Source organism: Triturus cristatus, chromosome 7 (assembly GCF_964204655.1).
Source record: "Triturus cristatus chromosome 7, aTriCri1.1, whole genome shotgun sequence".
In the NCBI taxonomy this organism is placed as follows: Eukaryota; Metazoa; Chordata; class Amphibia; order Caudata; family Salamandridae; genus Triturus; species Triturus cristatus.
This window is the reverse complement of record NC_140590.1, coordinates 344,367,799-344,392,017: the sequence shown is the minus strand read 5'-3', so window position 1 is coordinate 344,392,017 and position 24,219 is coordinate 344,367,799. Positions and strand designations below refer to the sequence as shown.

General features: G+C 47.3%; 1 protein-coding gene across 1 annotated transcript in view; it reads left to right on the top strand.

Moving 5' to 3' along the window:
- The first annotated feature begins 3,012 nt into the window (after window positions 1-3,012).
- EMP3 (epithelial membrane protein 3 (MAM blood group)) overlaps window positions 3,013-24,219 on the top strand; it is a 107,764-nt gene continuing 86,557 nt past the window's right edge. The window contains exon 1 of the mRNA XM_085616475.1: window positions 3,013-3,591. The gene's annotated coding sequence lies outside the window, so the exon portion shown is untranslated. The remainder of the gene's footprint in view (window positions 3,592-24,219) is intronic.

Genomic DNA, 24,219 nt, shown 5'->3' with positions numbered 1-24,219 from the left:
TGACGCGATCTTGGCTCTGAGGACATGGCGTAGTGTCCGTGTGCGGTATGTGCTGTGTTGTAGGTGTTCTACAGGGGAGGTGGCACTGCAGGTAGGAGGGCCCTGGGCCTCATCCGGGTCCTGGCGGGCCGAGCTCCGTGCGTGCAATTTATGACTTGCGGCCCCTCCTGTGTTGGCTCAGGTTACCCTGGCACAGACAGTGGCCTGCCCCCAGGCACCCTGGCACAGCCCCTCGCCACTCTTTGGGCGGATGCACACAGCGTGTAGAGAGCGGGGGACTAGAGGCATGTGTCCAGTGGGAACAGCGACTAGACGCTGCTCAGGGAACCAGCTAGTTAAGGCTTGCACGTGAGGCCACCCTGGTGCAGAACACTGATGCTGCGAGGGCGTGTGCATGTCGGTGTGTTAGTACACACATCCGTCCAACTGGAAAGGGGAGAGAGAGGCGCTAGACAAAGGAAAAGGCCGCCTTAAAGATGTGTGCAGTGATCGGTGCCACCTGTGAGGTGGTGGCCGTGTGCGGCACACGGCAGAGGTAACTGGCCACGGGTTACAGGTGGTGGCGGGCGTCGCACAGACCAGGAGCATCCGCGTAGAGCCGGTGTTTGTAATCTGCAGCCATGTGGTAAAGTGCCTTCCGAGGCGCACAAGTGTGCATCCAAGATCCGAACGCGTTGTGTGCAGTATGTGATGGGGAGGCGGGCACTAACGGAGTCGGTGGGATGCACAAAGATGCTCCCGCATGTGGGGTGCGGCGAATGAGCCCCGGGCAAACAGTGGGTGAGGAGGTGAAGGGATTATTATTATTTTTTGTTGTAAGTGTGAGTAGTCATGTGCCCCCGGCAGGGTGCGGCGAGGGCTCGCGTGGACGAATGATGGTGAAGTATTCTGCGCTGCGCTAGCGCAGAAGTGCTCTGTGCGCTTCTTTTTTCCGTCTTGCACACTCACTAACTGGAAATATTTTCGAGTGATTGCATTTTATTCTGACAGCAGAAATCAGAAACACAGAGGTGTGTTGCTGCCCCCAGGTTTGTTGTGTTTCCAAGCTCCTTTGTCCGGAATAATGTTTTAACTTGAAAAAAATATTTTGATTACCATATGTGCTCAAGACGCCCATAAGAAGCGCACATATCCCCTCTGCACCGGCACAGCGCAGGAGACACCATTGGGTTTCATCTGTGAAATTCCAGCAACGACTCCTGCTCAGTGGCAGAGATGAAGGGAGGTGTCCTGTGCACTTCAGGAGGCCATCCACAGAAGTGTGCTGTTCGGTGTGTGACGGCACAGCAAAGAGATGTGTGCAGCATGTGATGAAGGTACAGGGGTGTGTGCTGTTTCGTAGGTAGAGAGCGCAGGACAGAGTCCCGCAGGGAGAGGGCATCTAGGTAGCAGCGAGATCGGTTACTAGTCTTTGCACAGTGCCCAGATACACGTGTCCATGGCAGTGTGCGGAGATGTAGACAGGGGTCTTGTGCAGTGATGCAAAATGCAGCACGTGTTGTGCAGTACACGAAGAGGCAGAGGAGTGTGCTGTGCACGGTGCACAGTACCATAGACTCGTACTGAGCAGTGGTACTTACGATAAAAGAAAGGGCCATGTGCATTTAAGTATTTGAATGCTTAGGTTACCAATTTCCACCTCCCCAGACAGCACCATGCTCCTTTATGTGGTTTATCAACCCTGCAAACTGAAGTCTCATCTCACTGGACGTTTTCCCTAACCTTGAATCTCGTACCACATTTTTGTGCGTGATTTTAAAATTGTCGTAGGAAACATTAAATGCAAATATTTCCGTGATCTTGACCTCCACTAACATTCCACCTACCTCCAACACATAAAAGGACAAGTGGCAGGGAAAGCGATCGCGAAAGTGAACGCGATCGCTTTGGGAAAACAAATAAGCCAGCGGGTGGTGCGCGTGCGCGCCGCAGTGAGCCATGAGGTTTCAATTATCGCGCCCGTGTCTGGGCACGATAATTGAAACCACATGGCAGCGGTGCACGTAACAGACACCAATAGGCCATGGGCGGAGCAATTCGCTCGCCTCTGGCCAATTGCGTGCTGTTTTTTTATAAAAAGATGCACGCAAAGGCCAATAGCCTGGGCCAAAAGGAAAAGCACACGCACGAGCGTGTGCGATTCTGAGGTCTGTTTCTAAACCCCCTACAAGAGGTCTCTCGCTGCGCGAGCAGTGTTACGCACTGCAACGCTAGGCGCGAGACCTAAAAAGTGGGACGTGTGAAGAAAAGATGAAAAAGAGAGAGTGAAGCGAGGGCTTAAGAGTAAAGACTGAGAACATGGCGAATTAAATAGAGTGATGACGAGCAGAATTTAGGAAGAGAGGCAACGAGAGAGCGAATAAAAGATGAGTCACACGAGGGGGGAAGGGGATAAATAGGTGTAAACAGAAAAAATGGGGAGGGTTTTTTATTGATGCATTTTTATATAGAGCGGAATTTACCCAAATGTGTTGAAAAGGGAACAAATAAGACGCGGGAAGAGGGAAGGTTAAGGTAAAGTGGATAAGGGGAAGGGGCGAAAAGCACATGATTTGGTGGAAGGAGTAGGGTCCACTTAAAGAAGAGGTTGAAATGAAGAGAGTGTGGAAAGGAAGAGAAGGGAGACGGGGAATTAAGAAGAGGAGGAGGTGACTGGATAGAATTTGATGGCGAATCGAACAGAACGAGGGTAGGCAGTGGGTGAGTGAAATGGATTATCAAGAGAGAGAATGAGAAGGGGGGGATAGGAGGGAAGAATACATGTGAGTTTTGAAAAGAGAGTGAATAAGTGGCGAAGAGGTAGAATAAGGGTAGAACGAAAATAAAATGCATATTTCATTCTGCGTGTGTTTTGTAGTGCTTTACATTACACGTGTGTTGCACAAAGTGACACAGGATCAGGTTTGCACATCGCCTTCCTCGGCTGCTTCTGCCCCAGGCTGTAGGTTCCTACGTGCCCAGTGGGCTCCAGTAACTCACAAGAACGTCAAGAGTTTCCACTTCGTAGTTTTCTCATTAAGATTTAGAAAGTTGCCAAGCACTCTGTCCTCATGCCTTGGTATGCAGGGCAGTGTCACCCTGTTCGACCAGGCCACCCCAGTCACACCCCCAGCCTTTTAAAGAGCAAGACGAAAAGGGGCGAGGGCGAAGGGTGGGGGCAGGCGAGGGTGGGTAAGTTGTAAGGAGGATGTGTCTGAAGGCGCAGGGCCTGCCCCCTTTTTAAACAGAACTCAGCAGCGAGGGCTCTTCAGAGAAGAGGCACTCGAGAGCCGGGGAGGCACCCAGAGACGCGAAGAGGGCACGCAGCGGCAAATCAAGGCACCCAGAGACGCGAAGAGGGCACGCATCGGCAAATCAAGGCACCCAGAGACGCGAAGAGGGCACGCAGCGGCACCCCGAGGCACCCAGAGACACGAAGAGGGCACGCAGCGGCACCCCGAAGCACCCAGAGACACGAAGAGGGCACGCAGCGGCACCTCAAGGCACCCAGGTCATAGGGCACCCAGGGCAGAGGGCACTCGGCGGCACCCGAGTAACCAAGGAGGGGCCGAGGAAATCCCCTTAAACGGAGAAGACTCCATCAAACTCACGGTAAAGCTGCACACTGATTTTGTTTATAAATGTGCTTTTAATTCAGCGCCACGTGCCGCTGGGGCGCGTCAGAGCGCTGCGGTGCATTAGTTTTGGCCGTAGAGGAGATTTGATTCTCGCATAATACATAAACTCCAAGACCATGGGCAGTATATGTCTCTTAAGCACCTCTCTTGCGCTTTCCTTCGAGCATCTCTTCGACTTGTATCTCTGTCATCGACTGTCCTACTAATCTTAACTCACTGCTGTAAAAGAGGCGTTGATTCCCAAAATTGAACACCCCCGCCCCAAAGTATCTCTCTGAAGAGACTTTAATAGAATCACGAACATGCAATCAAGATAATGTATAAGTGAAAAATAAGTTGACAGACTGGCGTGATTTCAATGCTTGGTATGGAAAGAAAGAAAGAAACATTGATGGCCGACCTCAGGGGGGTCATATTACCTACTGTTTGGGACTAGACTGGAGATATTTTTTGGTGGGCAAAAAAAAACAAGCAATGGCAAAGTCAAAAGGTCTCACCTATGTGAGACCTATTGGCATTGACAATGTCTTTTAGCCATGTTGTACAGCAGCATAGCTGTTGTTCGGCATGGCTAAAAATTAGTGGTGTGGCATATTGGAGAGGGGCATAGAGGACAGTGGTGCAGAGTGGAGTGTCGTGGAGTAGCATAGAGTTGATTGGAGTGGCATAGAGTTGTGTAGGGTGGAGTGGCATAGAGTAGAGTAGAGAGAGTGGAGTGACGTACAGTGGAGTAGAATAGTGTAGAGTAGAGTGATGTAGTGTGCCATAGAGTAGAGTGGTGTAGAGTGGAATAGACTGGAGTTACACAGAGTACAGTGGCACAGACTGGTGTAGAGTGGAAAGGAGTCACGAAGAATGGAGTGGCATAGAGTGGAGTAGTATATAGTGGCATTCTGTGGTGTGAAGTGGCATAGAGTGGTGTAGACTAGAGTGGATAGGCATGGAGTGGCACCGAGTGGCATAGAGTTGAGTGGTGTAGAGTATAGTGGTGTAAAGTGGAGTGGCATAGAGAGGCAATGTGTGGAGTGGCAGGACATTATGTGGAGTGGTGAAAAGTAGAGTTGCGTAGAGTAGAGTGGCATAGAATAGAGTGGCGTAGAGTAGAGTGGCATAGAGTAGAGTGGCATAGCATAGCGTGTCTTGGAGTGGCACAGAGTGGAGTGGTGTAGAGTGGAATAGAGTAGAAAGCCACAAAAGTGGGGTGGAGCAGAGTAGACTGGCATGGAGTAGAGTGATATGGCATAGAGTGGTGTAGAGTAGCATAGAGAAGAGTGGCAAAAAGTGGTGTAGAGAAAAGTGGAGTACCATAAAGTGGAGTGGTATAGAGTGCCGTTGAGTGGCGTTGTGTGGGGACAAGTGGCATGGAGTGGCATAGAGTAGAGTGGAGTGGCATAGAGTGGTGTAGAGTAGTGTGCATAGAATGGAGTAGAGTTGAGTGGAGTAGATTGCCATAAAGTGGAGTGGGGTAGAGTAGAGTAGAGTAGCATAGAGTGGTGTAGAGTAGAGTGGCAGAGTGTGGGGTGGCATGGAACAGAGTGGCACAGAGTGGAGTGGAATAGAATAGAGTGGAGGGGCATAGAGAGAAGTAGCATAAAGGAGTAGAGTGGCGTAGAGTTGAGTAGAGTGGCGTAAAGGAGATTGGCATAGAGTGAAGTGGCATAGAGGGGAGTAGAATACAGTGCCATAGAGTGGCATTGTATGTACTGGAGTGGCGTAGTGTAGAGTGGCATAGAGTAGTGTGGCACAGTGGCACGGTGCGGCATAGAGGAGAGTGACAAGCAGTGTAGTGCAGTGGCATCCTGTGGGGTGGAGTGGCGTAGAGTAGAGTGGCGTGGCACAGAGTAGAGAAAGTGGCCTAGAACAGAGTGGCTGAGGTCTGTAGAGTGGAATTTGTCGAGTGGCATGGAGTGGGCTAGAATGGAGTGGTGCAGGGTGGCGTATATTGGAATGAAGTGACGTAGAGTGGAGTAGCATAGAGTATAGTGGGTTAGATTTGTACAGTTGTGGGTGTAAGTAACTAAACCTACAATAGAGACTGCAGATAGGGTGAAAGCAACGTAAATAAGAAGCCATATGCCTATGTTTAAAGTAGGTAAGCACATTCTACACCTAGGAATACTACTGAAATGCTTATCAAATAAAAAAAAGTGTGTTGCAAAAAGCTGAGAAAGAACAAAGACAAGGAAAAACACATGTACTCCAGGGAGGAGCTAATACAAGAAAGGAAGGAAAGCCTACGGAAGCTAAGCAATCGAAAGACTGCAAATGAGAGTGAAAATGAAAACAACTAATGACATGCTGTGGGTGGGTTGTACGGCCACGGAATTATAAATAATACGTCTTGCAGCGCTTGCGCTGTGTAGGCAAGACCTAAAAATATCCATAATGGTTTTAGAAATGGCAGAGAATATATGCTGGGATAGAAGATTTGGACAGAATACATACTTCACTGTGTTCCTTGTCAATGTGAAGAGCTCACTCATGTTAATTTTTAGGTCTTGCTTCCAGACAGCTTTAGCTGGCTCTCATTGACAGACCTTTTGTATCCAACATACTGTACCATATACATTGAGTGGATTTTGTGTTGACCCACTCAAACCGCCGGCTTATTATGTTTTTCCTGTTTCAACCATTGGCTTCAGACATTGTCAATCACACTTTAGATCAGTTCATTGGTGCTTGGCTCTCTTTCTTCAAGCTTTGTTGTCCTTGTGCCTCCTATCCAGCATATTTGCATTGCAGTGCCTGAGACTATTTTCTTTTCCTCTCAGTCTCGCTCTTTCTGAGCAGCGCTCCACCTTCCCATTACCCCTTCAGTAGTCACTGCTCAATTTATGTTACTGTTTGCTGCCTCTTTACCTTCCCTCATTGCTCTGAGGCTTTGCTTTTGTACCCCCACTCATTGCTCTGAGCCCCTCACCCCGGCTCTGGCATTTTTCCACCGTATTGTATCCATTGTTCCACAGAAAGTCACCACCAGACATGCTCATTATGCTACTACAAATAGTGCCCATCAAAGTGCTGCAGAACATGCCCATTATGGTACTGCTAATAGAGCACATTATTGTGCTGAAGAATGTGCCCATTATGGTACTGCAGAACACACCCATTATGGTGCTAATATGTTATGTTAATCTTACTTGATAAAACGCAAATAATCATACCCTAAGGTATATCTTGGCGCTAGGCCAGTATAAGCAAGAAAGCTAAACAGTAAAACAGCCATGTTTTCAGCATTTTCCTGAATCTAGTAAAGTCAACACAATGGTAAAGATGGAGAGGCCGTTCATTCCAGCCCGTGGGGGCCATAAAGGAGAAGTCTCTACCACCATATCTCACAGTGCCGACATGGGGGACAATCAGAAACTCCTTGCCGCTTGATCTCAAGGTGCAGGAAGGCAGATAGCGATGTTGTTTATCCTTGAGATAGAGAGAGGCATTGTCCATCAAGGACTTATGGGGAGACAACAGATCTTAAACAGGATGCACTTGCGGACATGGAGCCAATGGAGATCTCTCAGAATAGGAGCTGGGGAGGAGTCTTGCGGCAGATTACACACCAAGTGGGCAGACGTATTTTATACCACCTGGAGTTTATGTTATGTTATTAGATTCTTGGTATAGCACACGGCTCATCACCGAAGGAACATCATGGTGCTGTTGGGCAGGTAGGTGAGGGAAAGAGGCGGTTAGAACAGCCAGGTTTTCAGGCGTTTCTTGAATTCCACCAAGCTTGGGCATGTTCGAATGGAAAGAGGAAGATTTTTCCAGTGGAGTGGGGCAAGAGAGGAGAAGGCATGGCCTTCATATTTGGCTGTTAATGTTAATGTTAGTGAGAATTTGTAAAGCGCACGTACGCCAATTGGCTTCATGGCACTGGGGAACCAGATTGACGGGGCGGCAGAAGCTAGCCCTGAGTAAACAGCCAGGTTTTCAGGAGTTTCCTAAACACGAGAAGGTCGGTGCAGGAGCGAATTTCGAGAGAGAAGGAGTTCCACAGTTTGGGAGCAAGAGTGGCAAATCTGCGACCTCCTAGACGTACCTTTTTGAAGTTCGGGATAGTGAGAAGAGAAAGATGAGAGGACCGTAGGTAACGTGTAGGAGAATACCCGAGTATAAAATTATTGATGAACTCCGGGCTGGTGCCATGCAGGGATTTGAAAGTAAGGCAGCCAGTCTTAAAAACACATCGCTGTGATATAGGAAGCCAATGTAGTTTCCTCAACAATGGGGAGGCAGATTGCCATTTAGGTTGATGGTAAATCAGTCGCGCTGCCTGGCTGTGTGAATACGTCGGGAGCATAAGAGTGATAGGTGGCTAGATCAGGGGTTGCTACTTGGAATATAGGGGGTGAGCTTATTGCGTAAGTATTTTGACCCTGATAAAGACTTGTATGTCAGGCAGAGAAATTTGAATAATGATCTCTTTCAGATGGGAAGTCAGTGAAGATCTCTAAGTATGGGGGCTGAGGTGGTTCTAGGGGATAGGTTATTAATCATACATGCTGCTGTGTTTTGGACTACTTGTAATTTAGCCAGAAGGAATTCACTGGAAGCACAAAACAAAGCATTTCAATAGTCCAGGCGGGTAATAGTTAGCGCCTGTATGTGAGTCTTTCGTGAGTCCAGAGGTAGCCATCTAAAGATTTCTTTGTGCAAACGCAAGGTGCTAAAGCAGGTGCCACATACGGAGGCGATCGGGTTTTGCATTGATAGTTGATCGTCTAAGATTATGCCTAGATGTTTTGCGGTTCTAGTGGGTCGGGATTAGAGCCCAATTCTGCTGGACACCAGCAGTCCTTCCATATACTCTGACCTTTGCCAAACAGTAACATTTCTGTCTTTCCTGCGTTAAGTTGGAGGCAATTAATCTCTTTCATGCAGGTGAGGAATTTTTGTTTAATGCTTTCTATATCTTGCCCAAATAAGATGGTCAATTGCGTGTCATCTGCATATGAAAATTTCTCTAACCCGTAGGATTTAATGAGTTGGGCCACCAGGATTACATAGATATTGAAAAGTGTAGGGCTTAGGGAAGAGCCTTGAGAGACACCTTTGTTTACTGGTATGGTACTAGAATGGAATGTCCCTCTAGAGATTGTTTGAAGCCTATTGTTAAGAAAATCGACCAACCAGTCCAATGCTAACCCTTGGATGCCTATCTGTTGGAGACACTGACCAGAATTGAGTGTGAGATGGTGTTGAATGTGGCTGATAGATCCTGTAGAATCAGCATAACTGGTTGTCTATCATCTAGGGCTAGTCTAATGGAGTCTACTACTGCAGGTAGAGTAGTCTCCGTGCTATGGGATGGTCGAAAGCCGGATTGGGAGATGTCGAGTAGGCTGTTGACCTCGAAGTAGGTGATGGTCTGATTGTTGCCCTGTGTCTCCAATATCTTTCCTACCAAGGGGAGGAGAGAGATAGGACGGTAGACAGTAAGGTGTCGTTGACTGCCATGAATAGCGTGTTACTGTAATCCTGACAACTTATATGCAGAGTCTGGATCAGCATTTTCTTGGCATAGAATGGTAGCCAAGGAAAGACCTTCCTCGGAAGTCTAATAGTTGTAAAACAGGTGCCACAAGTAGCAACAATTTGGTTCTTCCTGGAAAGTTCCTGGTCCATTTTGAAGCCCAGATTATTTAAGGCGTTACATGGTGAAGAACCTGCCCCCATTTCTGCCAGCCACCATTCGGGAGTCCAGAGGTGCTGAGCAGGGCCGGAATGGCGTAGTGGGCACCGGGCAATCCCCCGGTGCGCTGCACGGGTGGGGGCCGTTTTGTTACAGGGCCGTTTTTGCAGCATAACTGCAAAATCAGCCCTGCAACAAAATCGTCCAAAAACTGGCCCTGGTAAAGAGCTCGTCCGGGGGGGGGGGGGGGGGGGGGGCGGCCGAGCACTTTGTCAGGGCCGGTTTTGGTTCCCAGTCCCGCCCTGGTGCTGAGCTTTTCAGAACAGTAAGATCTCAGATTTTCCACTGTTCAGCGTGAGGCAATTGGTAGTAATCCAGGCTGCGATTTTCCTCAGGCAATCTTGAGAAGGATGTTTAGCATTGTCAATATCCTGTTCCACTGACATGAGCAACATGTCATCAGCATAGAAAATTGCATCTAAGCCACAGGCCTTCACCCGCTGGTATAGAGGCATCACACAGATGTTAAACAAGGCATCCAAATCGGACTTGCCATACGATTCCTGCCCTCCTAAGGTGACTACCCTCACAGCCAAGATTTTTGGGACAAAACTGGCAGATATCTCCTAGCTGATGTGTCATTCAGGTTCTTTTCCATCAGCATAGAAGAAAGCTTCAGTCTTACCTTTAATTAAAAAACATTTACTTGACCCACACGATCCAAGCAGCTATCGCCCCATTTCCTGTATTTCACTGCCTGCCAAAATCATTTAAAAGGTCCTGAACAAACAACTGGTTGAGTACATTCACACTAATAATCTCCTGGATGTCACCCAATTTGGTTTCTTGCTGGATACATCACTGAGACCGCCCTCATCGAAGCTACCTAGGAGATCAAGCTGTCTCTAGAGTGGGGAGGAAGAGCCACCCTGATCCTGCTCGATCTATCAGCAGGCTTTGATACTGTTCATCACAGGCTGCTGATGGAGCATCTGGGCAGGATCGGGGTGACTGGAACAGCTTGGGAGTCGCTGAATTTGTTTCTCTTCGGCCGTGAGCATTCGGTACAACTAGGTGACTGTACCTCTCCCTCTTACTCTTTTTCTTGTGGGGTACCCCAGGGCTCATCGTTCAGTCCATCTCTTTGGCTGAACTGATTAGATCGTTTGGCTTCGCCTTGACGTCCAATGCCGACGACTCACAAATTGTCGTCTAGCTGGCTTCGGAGGACACAGGAGTCGCTACTAGATTCTGTGATTGCATGAAGGTAGTTCTCTTGTGAATGTCCACGAACTGCCTCAAACTCACCTCCGAAAAGACAGAGGTTTTGCATGTTGGGCCCTAGTGCTCTTTTTGGTCCCCGGAATGGTGGTCGCCTGAACTTGGATCATTCCGCTCTCCAGTCAGGTCCACCAAGAATCTGGGAGTTTTCCTAAACAACAAATTGTCTTACATTGATCAGGTCAAGGCAGTGAACTCGGCTGCTTTCTTCACTCTAAAGATGATTAAGAAGATTCTTCCCTTTATTCCAGATCACCTGCAGAAAGCTGCGGTGACCTCGCTAGTCTTATCGAAGATTGACTTTTGCAACGGGCAGTACTTGAATGCCAACCAGCATGTTAGCAACAAACTGCAAACCTTGCAGAATGCTGCAGCCTGGGTGCATCATAAAATTCCTTCATTTCATTCGGTATCTAAGCTCGTCAAGAAACTTCATTGGCTCCCTGTCAGACAGAGGGTCACCTTCAAAGCATTGTGTACCGTGTACAAAGCTCTGCAAGGGCCTGATCATTTGAGGAAGAGCTTTACCTGGTATAAACCAGGAAGGTTTCTACGATCAGCCTTCGCCAAAGTGCTGGTGATCCCCAGATTCGAATATGCGAACTGGGTTGGCAGAGGATTTGTACTTGGGGCATCAAAAGCCTGAAATGCCCTTCCCATGTATATCAAAGCCATGCCCAACCTTCTGGCTTTTAGGAAACCCCTTAAAACAAGCCTTTTTTCTACATGCTAATTCTATTCCTGTGGTCTCGTTTCCTGCTATCCCAGTCAGCGCCATGCGCTTTCGAAAAATACGTAACATAACGTAACATAACATAACAAGGTTGGGTGCAACAATGAGCCCTGGGGTACCCCCTTATTGATGGAAATGGTGCGTGATTTCAAAGAGCCCAGCCTGATCATTTGCGTACCGCATAATGTGCCCATTATAGTACTATGGAAAGTGCCCATTATGGCATTGCAGATATTGCTAATTATGACCTGGCAGAAGATACCCCGTATAGTACTGCAGAAGGTGCCCATTAAGGTATTTCAGAATGTGCCCATTATGGTGCTGCAGAATGTGCCCATTAATGCACTACATGATATGCCCATCACAGTATTAAATATTAAACAATATGTGCTCCTCTTTATCATGTCATATGTCAATATCATTGAGCTATAGAATTTGGCGTGCAATGCCCTAGAGTATCTGCCCATCTTCGCCACTACTATCTGGCCATCACTATAATCCAGAAAACACCCATTATTTTTCTGCAACATAAGCCCAGTATTGTTTTTGGAGGATAAGGCAAGAGGTATACTATATCATATGGAGACCGCTATACAATGAACCTATCATTAATTTTATAAAATGTAGCAGCAAATCCACTCATCTTAGCCCTAAGCAATTGACTATTTTGCCAGAAATTATATCATTTGCTGTGATGCAAGAACTCCTAAGTGGTTTAATGAATGCAGCTGTTGTTAGTAAAATGTTTTTTAGGGCCACAAGATTTATTATTTTAGTGTGAGAGAGCTGGTGTGGTGGCCCTGAGAACATGATGAGGTATTCTGCTCCCCTTTCCATGGCGGTGAGAGGCTTACAAATTGGGCAGCATGTCTAGTGTTTTGAGGGTCATGATCACAAGCGCCTCCATCCCCTGATGCTCTTAAGGACTGTGCCCCGCTAACAGTAGCAGCCTGTCTCCTGCCAAAGTGACGGGCCAGAGGAAGGATGTGGAGAGAGGGGGATTCTGGGGACAAAAATAAATAAATACAAATGTACCTGAACAACACTGCCTGCCGCATTGCGCTCTTCCGCTCTTCCTCTGGGCACCGGCTCCCAGACTGCACTACAGCCAACCCCGACACTGCATGAAATCAGTGTCGGGATTGCCCCGAGCACCGGCAAATGGCGCTCCCAGGAGGACTGGGAGCCTATGCCTGCTCTCTCCGGCCCAGCAACGAAGATGGGGCTGGATATAGATTCACTGCTCGCAGTGAAAGGAGTGCCCACCACTCCCCTAACAGCAGTGACATCCCTTGGACCCGCCCCCAAGACTTGCGAGAGTCCTGGGGGCGGGTCCAGGGGATTAAAAAAACGATAATAAAATGGGTCTCAAACCCGTTTTATTATCGTTTTATTTGCTGGTGGTGGCATTGGGGGTGGCACTCCTTTGCTCTAATGGAACGGCCGCTGCTGCCCACTAACCTAGCCAAGCATCACCCTGTCCTGCTGCCCAAGATAGCGTCTATGTGCACAGGTCTCAGAACTCTCACCATGGCTGCCATCTGGATGCCCCTCTCCTGTAATGCTCAATTCTGCCCTGTGATCCCATTTAGGATCTAACTGCAGGGAGGGCCTACCTATCACTCACTTCTATTGCATTTGCTGTAACTGTTGTGTATGAGGCGGAAGCTTGCTGCGCACACTGCCCCGTTGTGTGGTGGAAGTATATGATGCTTGCTTCCACTTATGCCTTGCTTGTTCCATGCGTTTACCCTTCTACTGTATCTTTTTGTGTGGTCATGGGAAGCTTGCACTTCTCATAGCCATGCAGTACATGTTTGTGAGCTCAAACAGAAGCTAGTACTGCTGTTGCTCAGATGGTACCTGCTCTGTATGTGCTAAAAGAGCACAAAAGAAAAAATTATTGGCATTGCCAGTATTTGTTTTTTTGCTTGTTTTTTTTAATAGTAGCAAGCATAAAGCATGAAAGTGGTGAGGAGGTCCTAGGGTGGGATCTACAGGGGCATAGTTAAATTAGCCAGGGTAACAGGGGTTGTACAGTTATCAGATTAAGGAATAAGGGGCCAGATAAACAACCGTTTTCAGCAGTCGCAAGCAGAAATTCGGGCCGTTTTCAACCACTTAAAAGCATTGTAGAATGCACAAACCTTATTTTACGAGTTGGTAACCTATTACCGACTCGCAAAATAGGGTTTGCGAGTCACTATTAGGAAGTTGCGTGCCAATAAAGTCCTTTCCTAATAGTGAGTCGCACTGGTATGTACAATTGTTTTGCAAATGCAGTCGCAAAAAATCACAGTTACCAACAATTTGAAATTGGTGGTAAGCCAGTCGCAAATAGGAAGGGGTCCCCTTTGGGTTTGTCAGCGAAAATATTTTTTAAGAGCAGGCAGTGGTCCCACGGACCACTGCCTGCCCTTAAAAAAATGAAAAGAAAATGTTTCATTTTTTTCTTTTAAATGCATCCTGTTTTCCTTTAAGAAAAATAGGCTGAATTTGAAAAAATAACGTTGCTTTATTTAAAATGGTAACACAGACATGGTGGTCTGCTGTCCCCAGCCGGCCACCATCCCTGTGCTTGTATCCCATTCCCAATGGGTTGCAAATTACGACCTGCCTAATGAATATTGATGAGGCAGGTCATTTGCGACCCCATTTAGAATCGCTAAATGTTTCTGTGACACATTAGTACATTTCATTTTGCGACACGCACAACGGAATGGTTGTACATCTGGCCCAAGATGTCTATGCAAGTGTAAAACATTGTACATCTGGCCCAAGATGCCTATGCAAGTATAAACCATTGCATTCTTCCTCCCACTTGAAAGACCTTACCCTGGCTGTATGTATTTACGATTTAAGATTCTTCTACCAAAGCGGTTCACGCTGTTAAGCCCCATTCAAGATCTCTTCCCACAGATAAGGCAGACAGCTTCTAACATTATGCTGGAATGCTTGATTTTTTAGTCGAGCCTAGCAGCTGCGTGCATGCACTGCTCGCTCGGCAACACTGCTGTAGTAGAGTTTGGGAGAGAAGCAGCGCCCACTCTCCTCCCATATTTTTCATTGGCTTGTGTCATTGTCTTTCATAAATGCTGCCTTCGTATTCATTAATAGGCTTGTTAGTTTCTCCTTAATACGGCCATGTCTTCATTTATACACTCCCATGGCGACTGGCCCTTTTACTTCAGTTATTACACGGGACCAGTTATTTAGTCTGTAAGCACTATTTACTTTATTAAGTTTCTCTTACTGCAGGCTGGACATGCGCTGCTTCAGCTGAAACCACTTTTTAAGCAGCACGGTCGCCCCCATAACACGGTCGCCTGCTTTCAATCACTTTAACCTGGGATTAGCGAATTAAGTCATGTGAATTCCAGGTAGAACATAATCCTGTGCTAATGGGCTGAAGTAGATAACGGCACATCTGTGTTACATGTCGTCTGTACTAAAGCCACCTGACGGGTTGTTTTCAAAAGCCTGTTTTATTAACACCACCACCAATACCACCACCACCAATACCACTACCACCAATACCACCAACAATATCACCACCAATACCACCACCAACACCACCACCACCACCACCACCACCACCACCAATACCACCAACAATACCACCACTAATACCACCACCAATACCTCCACCACCAATACCACCACCATCACCAATACCACCACCAATACTACCACCACTACCAATACCATCACCAATACCACCACCACCACCACCAATGCCACCACCACCAATACCACCACCGCCAATACCACCACCACCAATACCCCCACCAATACCAATACCACCACCACCAATACCACCACCACCACCAATACAACCACCACCAATACTACCACCACCAATACCACCACCACCAATACCACCACCACCAATACCACCAATACCACCACCACCAATACCACCACCAATACCACCACCACCATATCAATACCACCGCCAATACTAATACCACCACCACCAATACCACCACCACCAATAACATCACCAATAGCAATACCACCACCACCAATACCAACAATACCATCACCAATACCACCACCACCACTAATACCACCACCACCAATACCACCACCAATACCACCTCCACCAATAGTGCCACCACCACTAATACAACGACCACCAATACCAACACCACCAATACCATCACCAAATACCACCACCACCTATACCACCACCACCTATACCACCACCACCAATACCACCACCAATACCAACACCAATATCACCACCACCAATACCACCGTCATCAATACCAATACCACCACCACCAATACCACCACCAATACTTCCACTAATACCACCACCAATACCACCACCCCCACCAATACCACACCACCACCAGTATCACCAACACCAATACCATCACCACCTATACTACCACCACCAATACCACCATTCATACCACCAATACTACCACCGCCACCACCAATACCACCACCAATACCACCACCACCTATACCACCACTAATACCAATACCACCACCACCAATACCACCACCAATACCACCACCAATATCAATACCACCATCACCAATACCACCACCACCACTTATACCACCACCACCATTACCACCACCACCAATACCCCACTACTAATACTACCACCAATACCACCATCACCACCAATACCACCACCACCAATACCAATACCAATACAGCCATCACCAATACCACCACCACCACTACCAATACCACCACCAACAATACCACCACCAACAATACCACCACCAACAATACTGCCACCACCAATACCACCACCACCACCAATATCACCACCACCAAAACCACCAATATCAGCACCACCAACACCAGTACCACCACCACCAATACCACCACCTCAGCGCCTCTCGCTCACTAGTAATATCAGAGGCACTGTACGAGGCCGTAGCTGCAGCAGAGACCGCCCCTCTCTCCATGCCTGCCATAAAGCACAGCCCGCCCTGCACCAGGAGGTGAAGCCAGGGCCCTACTACAGCTGGAGTGTTTTTTATTAGGTCAAAGATAGAAATGACATCACGCAATGGGACACTGAACACTCAAATCACGGAGAGGGCAGGAAAAAGCCCCCTCGCTCTTCATCCTGAGTCGCGACAGTGTAATCACAGAGTGAAAGGTGTGGGAGCGCTTTGTTAGTGTTTGTAGCTCAGATCATATGTAACTCTCACTTCACACTTTGTGTCTGTGTAATTTACAACACTTACATATCTTCTTCAGTGCACTATTTATCACTACTTTGAAGACGTCGCAGGCCGGTCTCTTCCTTTGATATTTACAATCTAACAAGCAGTCGAGAAGGCCCTTTATTGCAATGCAATAGGTCTCGCATTTGCGAGAGTTTAATCTATGTTTTAAAACCCAAAACATAAATAAAAGGCATTTTCATTTACAGTGCCAATAGCTCAAACTTGTGTGAATACGAGACCTATTGTATTGCAAATGCTTGTTATTACTTTGTTGTGAAAAGCAGATGCTTTAGCCTTAGAACGTTTATGGCATTTCCTATTCATGCCTCAGTAAGTTTCTTTGCACTTTGTAGGCATTATCGGATTGATTTTTCAACTTAATCTATTTGGTCATTGTGATCAAATTCTAAATGTTGTGATAAACATTGCATATTAAAAATAAAGTTAATGATGCAGTAGTGGTATCCTTAGATGCCACCATGGCGTTTGATACCGTTGAGTGGCCCTACCTTTGTGGTGTCCTGGAAAAACTTGGATTTGGTCCCAACTTCACCAGTTGGGTACGACTCTTACACACTGACCCATTGGCACAGGTAGTCGTGAATAACTAAAAATCTGTCGTCTTTGCCCTTCGCAGGGGGACCCGACAAGTCTGCCCCTTGTCCCCACTGTTATTTGCATTGACACTGGAACCCCTAGCAGCGTGGATCCGTAAAGACCCCATTATAAGTTGCTTAAAATGGTCGGAGGATTGGGAGAACTGTATCTCCCTTTACGCAGATGATATTTTGTTGTCCCTGGCATCACCTGGGAGATCGATACACAAGGTTCTCAATATATTCACAAATTTCGGCAAATATTCGGGTTATGCTATTAACTGGACGAAATCACTATTTGTACTGAGGGGGAGCTTTCCTCCCCTGCCCAAAGGTTGCAGGGTGGCGGATGCCATAGACGGCTTTAAATACCACTGATTATTTATTACCAAGGATCCAAAGTTGTTCTATGCCCACAATCTCCTGCCACCGCTACAGCGGCTTAAAAATGATGTAGCACACTGGAAGACTCTCCCTCTGTCATTATTAGGTAGAGCGGCACTGTTTAAAATTATATCTTTACCACGCTTCTTATATGTCCTACACAACTCACCTAATCCTGTCCTCACAGCGTACTTCGCGGCCATAGAAAGTGAACAGAGGGCGCTACTTTGGGTGAATAGTCTGTCTTGAATATCATTCCCAAAATTAGTGGGAGGGTGGTATGATGGTGGAATTGGGTTCCCAGATATTAAGAAATATTATTGGGCCGCCCATTTGGCGGACATCAACCATTGCACGTACCGGCCCCAAGTTGACCCAGGATATAACATGGACAGATGGCTCTTACCTGGGGGAACGTACGTGAGGATACTTTCTGCAAGGCCCACAAAACCACAACTGACGGGACCCACGAGACACTTTGTTCAAGTGTGGCATACGGCTCATAGGAGTGTGGGTAGGACATAGAAAATTACGCAAGCCACCCCACTGTGGGACTCGGAACAACTGGGTTTACTAAGGAAGACAAAATTCTTCGATAGTTGGGACATTATAGGAATATCTTGGTGGGTGATCTATGGAGAATGGGGGAAGTAATATGCTTTTAGCGTCTGCAACAAGAATATGAATTGGCAAATACAGATAGATTTAAGTACCTACAGGTACGGTATGCTCTGCAAACAGTTATCCCAAGCGGAGAGTCGCCCCCTGAGGCCTAGCCGCTGGAGGATAGACCCCTCGACGAATATATGCCTAAAAAAGCAATATCCATGACCTACCTAAAATTGATTAACCACACACCAGACCGCCTTCTACAACTCCGTAGGAAATGGGAAAATGATTTATCAGAGCTAGAAAATGATGACTGGCTAGAGGCATTGGCCTCGCCCAGAGAAGTGGCAATTTCTTACAGACTAAAATTGGTACAGGTAAAAATACTACACAGAATATACTTCTCAGGGCCTGCACTGGTTAAGATGGGATACAGGGAAGACACAAGCTGCAAGCTGCAGGCGGCAGTGCGGCCTGGAAGGCACGTTTCTACATATAATTTGGGAGTGCACCCACATCAGTGGGTTTTGGAAAGAAGTATTCCAGAGTATGGAGGAAACTCTGGGAGTGAGTCTTGTGCCTGAGGCCAAAAGGTGCCTACTAAATATATGAGAACCTACAGACCTAGGCAGCAGAGAGAAAACATGGGCCACGTTGGGTCAGATGGTTACCAAACGGAACATTGCAAAAATGTGGGGGGCATGGGGGTACGGGCAGTAAATGAATGGAAGAAAGACATGGATTTGTGCATGCGCAGGGAAAAAACTGTGTATGTATCCAGGGGGTGCCCAAAAAAATGGACAGAAATATGGAGCAAATGGAATAAATACAGAGGGCATATTTGTGCTCCACCCTTTCTTTCTCCCCCACTTTCCCTTGAGTAGTCCGAGATTTCTGAAAACAGTGACACACTGACTGATTAATGTGCCAAACACTTGGTGAAAAACTGTGTGTCCCAAAGTATAATCGTTGTAGATTCATTGCCAGAATTATGTGATGTTTGTAATGCCATTACGCTGTCATCAATAAAAAGTTATATAAAAACAAATGATAAAGTTAATGCTCCTCTAAACACATTCACAATTGTGATTACCTTGCAGTTAAAAGGGACTTGATTTAAGTGGTGCAGCAGGTGCAGTGGCACCGGGGCCAAAAGCTCTAGGGGCCCCACTAAACCCATATTATTGCTAAAATTTAAAACTAAACAGGCAGTCATAAGTGCAGTGACCTTGCATACAAAAGGGTCATGATTTCAATGGTGAAGCAGGTGCAGTGACACCAGGACCAAAAGCTGTAGGCACCCCACTAGACACCTAAAATTGCTATAATTTACCACTAAACAGGCCGTCACAAGTGCAGTTGCCTTGCAGACAACAGAGTCATGATTTGAACGGTGCAGCAGGTGCAGTGGCACTGGGCCCAAATGTTGTCAGAACTCCTCTAAACACCTAATATTGCTATATTTTACTACTATACAGGCAGTCACAATTGCAGTTACCTTACAGTTAAAAGGAGCGTCATTTAAACGGTGTAGCAGGTGCAGTGGCACCGGGCCCAAAAGTTTTTATAACTCCACTAAACACCAAATATTGCTATATCTTACAACTAAACAGGCAGTCACAAGTGCAGTTATCTAGCAAGTACTAGGGTCATGATTTCAATAATGCAGCAGGCGCAGTGGCACGCGGACCAAAAGCTCCAGGCACCCCACTAAACAATGATTATTGCTATACTTTACAATTGAACAGGCAACCACAAGTGCAGTTATCTTTCAGGCACTAGGGTCATGATTTGAATGGTGCAGCAGGAGCAGTGGCAGCGGGCCAAAAAGTTGTCAGATTTCCTCTAAACACCTAATATTGCTATCTTTTACCACAAAACAGGCAGTCACAATTGCAGGTACCTTGCAGTTGAAAGGGCTTGATTTAAATGGTGCAGGAGGTGCAGTGGCTCCGGGGCCACAATTACACTAAACACCAAATATTGCTATGTTTGACAACTAAACAGGCAGTCACAAGTGCAGTTATCTTTCAGACACTAGGGTCATGATTTGAATGATGCAGCAGGTGCAGTGACACCAGGATCAAAAAGTTGTCAGAATTCCTCTAAACACCTAATATTGCTACATTTTACAACTAAACAGGCAGTCATAAGTGCAGTTATCTATCAAGCACTAGGGTCATGATTTCAATAGTTCAGCAGGTGCAGTGGCACCGGGAGCAAAAGTTCCAGGCACCCCACTAAACACCTAATATTGCTCTATTTAATTCCTAAACAAGCATTCGCAAGTGCAGTTAACTTGCAGACAACTGGGTCATGATTTGAATGGTGCAGCAGGTGCAGTAGCACCTGACCCAAAAGTTGTCAGAACTCCTCTAAACACACAATATTGCTATATTTGACTACTAAACAGGCAGTCAGATTGCAGTTACCTTGCAGTTAGAAGGGACTTGATTTGAATGGTGGTTAAATATATGGAAGGCTAACACATGTCCACCACAGGCACACTAATGCTAGATCAATGCCAGACTTTCAGAATATCCACACACAAAAGATTTACAAGCAATGGATTGGCAGTTGTTATACTGATGCTCTGGCCTGGATCTGGACACTTGTGCCCTAATCAATTTTTTTCAGATTACCAATGTTCTACACTGGTTTCGACTGGATCAGTCTCCAACACTTCAAATACATGGCTAAAACTCTACACTCTTCCCACCTTCCTCCCTTACCATCTTCCCCAGCATTAGTGCTCCATTTCCATCTTCTTTGACCTCAGCTCTCAATACCTGCACTCCTTTAATTTGGAAGGGACAGTACCGGCACTTCTCATGGCTGTTCCAATACTTTAATGAGAGAGTACTGGCACTTCTCAGGGCTGCTCCAATGCTTTAATGAGAGAGTACGGGCACTTGTCAAGGCTGCTCCAATGCTTTAATGAGAGAGTACGGGCACTTGTCAGGGCTGCTCTAATGCTTTAATGAGAGAGTAGCCGCACTTCTCAGGCCTGCTCCTATGCTTTAATGAGAGAGCACCGGCAATTCTCATGGTTGCTCCAATGCTTTAATGAGAGAGTACCGGCACTTCTCAGGACTGCTCCAATGCTTTAATGAGAGAGTACCGGCACTTCTCAGGGCTGCTCCAATGCTAGAGTATCGGCACTTCTCAGGGCTGCTCCAATGCTTTAATGAGAGAGTACAGGCACTTCTCAGGGCTGCTCCAATGGTTTAATGAGAGAGTACCAGCCCTTCTCATGGTTGCTCCAATGCTTTAATGAGAGAGCACCGGCACTTCTCATGGCTGCTACAATGCTTTACTGAGAGACTACCGGCACTTCTCAGGGCTGCTCCAATGCTTTAATGAGAGAGTACAGGCACTTCTCAGGGCTGCTCCAATGCTTTAATGAGAGAGTACCAGCCCTTCTCATGGTTGCTCCAATGCTTTAATGAGAGAGCACCGGCACTTCTCAGGCCTGCTCCTATGCTTTAATGAGAGAGCACCGGCACTTCTCATGGTTGCTCCAATGCTTTAATGAGAGAGCACCGGCACTTCTCATGGCTGCTCCAATGCTTTAATGAGAGACTACCGGCACTTCTCAGGGCTGCTCCAATGCTTTAATGAGAGAGTACCGGCACTTCTCAGGACTGCTCCAATGCTTTAATGAGAGAGTACCGGCACTTCTCAGGGCTGCTCCAATGCTAGGGTATCGGCACTTCCCAGGGCTGCTCCAATGCTTTAATGAGAGAGTACAGGCACTTCTCAGGGCTGCTCCAATGCTTTAATGAGAGAGTACCAGCCCTTCTCATGGTTGCACTAATGCTTTAATGAGAGAGCACCGGCACTTCTCATGGCTGCTCCAATGCTTTAATGAGAGACTACCGGGACTTCTCAGGGCTGCTCCAATGCTTTAATGAGAGAGTACAGGCACTTCTCAGGGCTGCTCCAATGCTTTAATGAGAGAGTACCGACACTTCTCAGGGCTGCTCCAATGCCAGAGTATCGGCACTTCTCAGGGCTGCTCCAATGCTTTAATGAGAGAGTACAGGCACTTCTCAGGACTGCTCCAATGCTTTAATGAGAGAGTACCGGCACTTCCCATGGTTGCTCCAATGCTTTAATGAGAGAGTACCGGCACTTCTCAGGACTGCTCCAATGCTTTAATGAGAGACTACCGGCACTTCTCAGGGCTGCTCCAATGCTTTAATGAGAGAGTACCGGCACTTCTTAGGACTGCTCCAATGCTTTAATGAGAGAGTACCGGCACTTCTCAGGGCTGCTCCAATGCTAGAGTATCGGCACTTCTCAGGGCTGCTCCAATGCTTTAATGAGAGAGTACAGGCACTTCTCATGGTTGCTCCAATGCTTTAATGAGAGAGCACCGGCACTTCTCAAGGCTGCTCCAATGCTTTAATGAGAGACTACCGGCACTTCTCAGGGCTGCTCCAATGCTTTAATGAGAGAGTACAGGCACTTCTCAGGGCTGCTCCAATGCTTTAATGAGAGAGTACCGACACTTCTCAGGGCTGCTCCAATGCCAGAGTATCGGCACTTCTCAGGGCTGCTCCAATGCTTTAATAAGAGAGCACCGGCACTTCTCAGGGCTACTCCAATGCTTTAATGAGAGAGTACAGGCACTTCTCAGGGCTGCTTCCAATGCTTTAATGAGAGACTACCGGCACTTCTCAGGGCTACTCCAAGGCTCAGAAGCAGACTGGGACAAGGAGTGCCTGCACTTTTATATTTCAATTTGAAGCTGTGGTCATAGCCTCGCGCAGCATCTCACTCTAGCGTAACGCAGGCCTTACAGCTTGTGTGAGGCGGGAGCCCCCACCCATCACGAGGCTCCCACCCAGCCCCAGGTCTATAAGTGTCTATGAGACGTTCTTCAGCCTCACCACCTCCCAATATATTACGTGATGCCACCGCTATAAGGGGACCTCTGTGTGTGCCAACCTCGGAGGCTCCGCACTCTGTAACGATGTCTCTCATGCAGGGAGCATTATTTTCTGCAAAACAAACGTCTTTGGCTGACACATGGCCACGTGCCCCTTGAGCTCTGTGTCAGAGCACCGAGAGCCCTGGCGCGCGCGGCTTGAAGCTAATATCCGATGCATCGCACATCTGCAGCTCCGCCCGAGCCTCTCACAAGATTGCCTCAGAGAAGAGGACTTCTAAAACCACATCCTGGAGCCGAACAAACACGAGGCATAAATAAAAGGATATGTTAATAAGTGCATACACCAACCACCACGTGCACTGCATCATGTGAATGTGGAAGTAAAAGCGGCTGCTGTCTGAGCTCCTCTTTCTGTGGCATGGGAGTTGTCTTTGTGTTCTTCAAATCGTCTGCGACGCTCTGCTCAATATCCGGGATTCCACAGATATTCTTTCCTCTTTGTAGCTCAAAAAACCGTTGGGTTTCTATTTTTAGTGCAAGCTTCACCATCATGTTGGTGCAAACAATCTCGTACACTGCAGGGAAGGGGCTGACCTGCTAGAGTCCCGTCACACTGACCGCACACTGCTTGAGGCTGCTCTCTCTGAAGTGCTCTCAGTACACTGACATGGCACTCATGGAGGGAGTTCGCACCGCTGGAGTCCTGTAGTACTGACATGGCACTCATGGAAGAAGATCACACCGCTGGAGTCCTATAGTACTTACAGACCACTCAAGAAGGAAGCTCACACAGCTGAAGTCCTGTAGTACTTACAGACCGCTCAAGAAGGAAGCTCACACAGCTGGATTCCTGTAGTATTGACATGGCACTCATGGAGGAAGCTCACACTGCTGGAGTCTTGTAGTATAGACATTGGAACTCATGGAGGGAGCTCACACTGCTGGAGTCCTGTAGTACTGACATGGCACTCATGGAGGAAGCACACACCACTGGAGTCCTGTAGTACTGACATGGCACTCATGGAGGAAGCTCACACTGCTGAAGTCCTGTAGTACTAACATGGCACTCATAGAGGAAGCTCACACTGCTGGAGTCCTGTAGTACTGACATGGCACTCGTGGAGGAAGCTCACACTGCTGGAGTTCTGTAGTACTGACATGGCACTCATGGAGGAAGCTCACACCGCTGGAGTTCTGTAGTACTGACATGGCACTCGTGGTGGAAGCTCACAGCTCTGGAGTCCTATAGTACTAACAGACCGCTC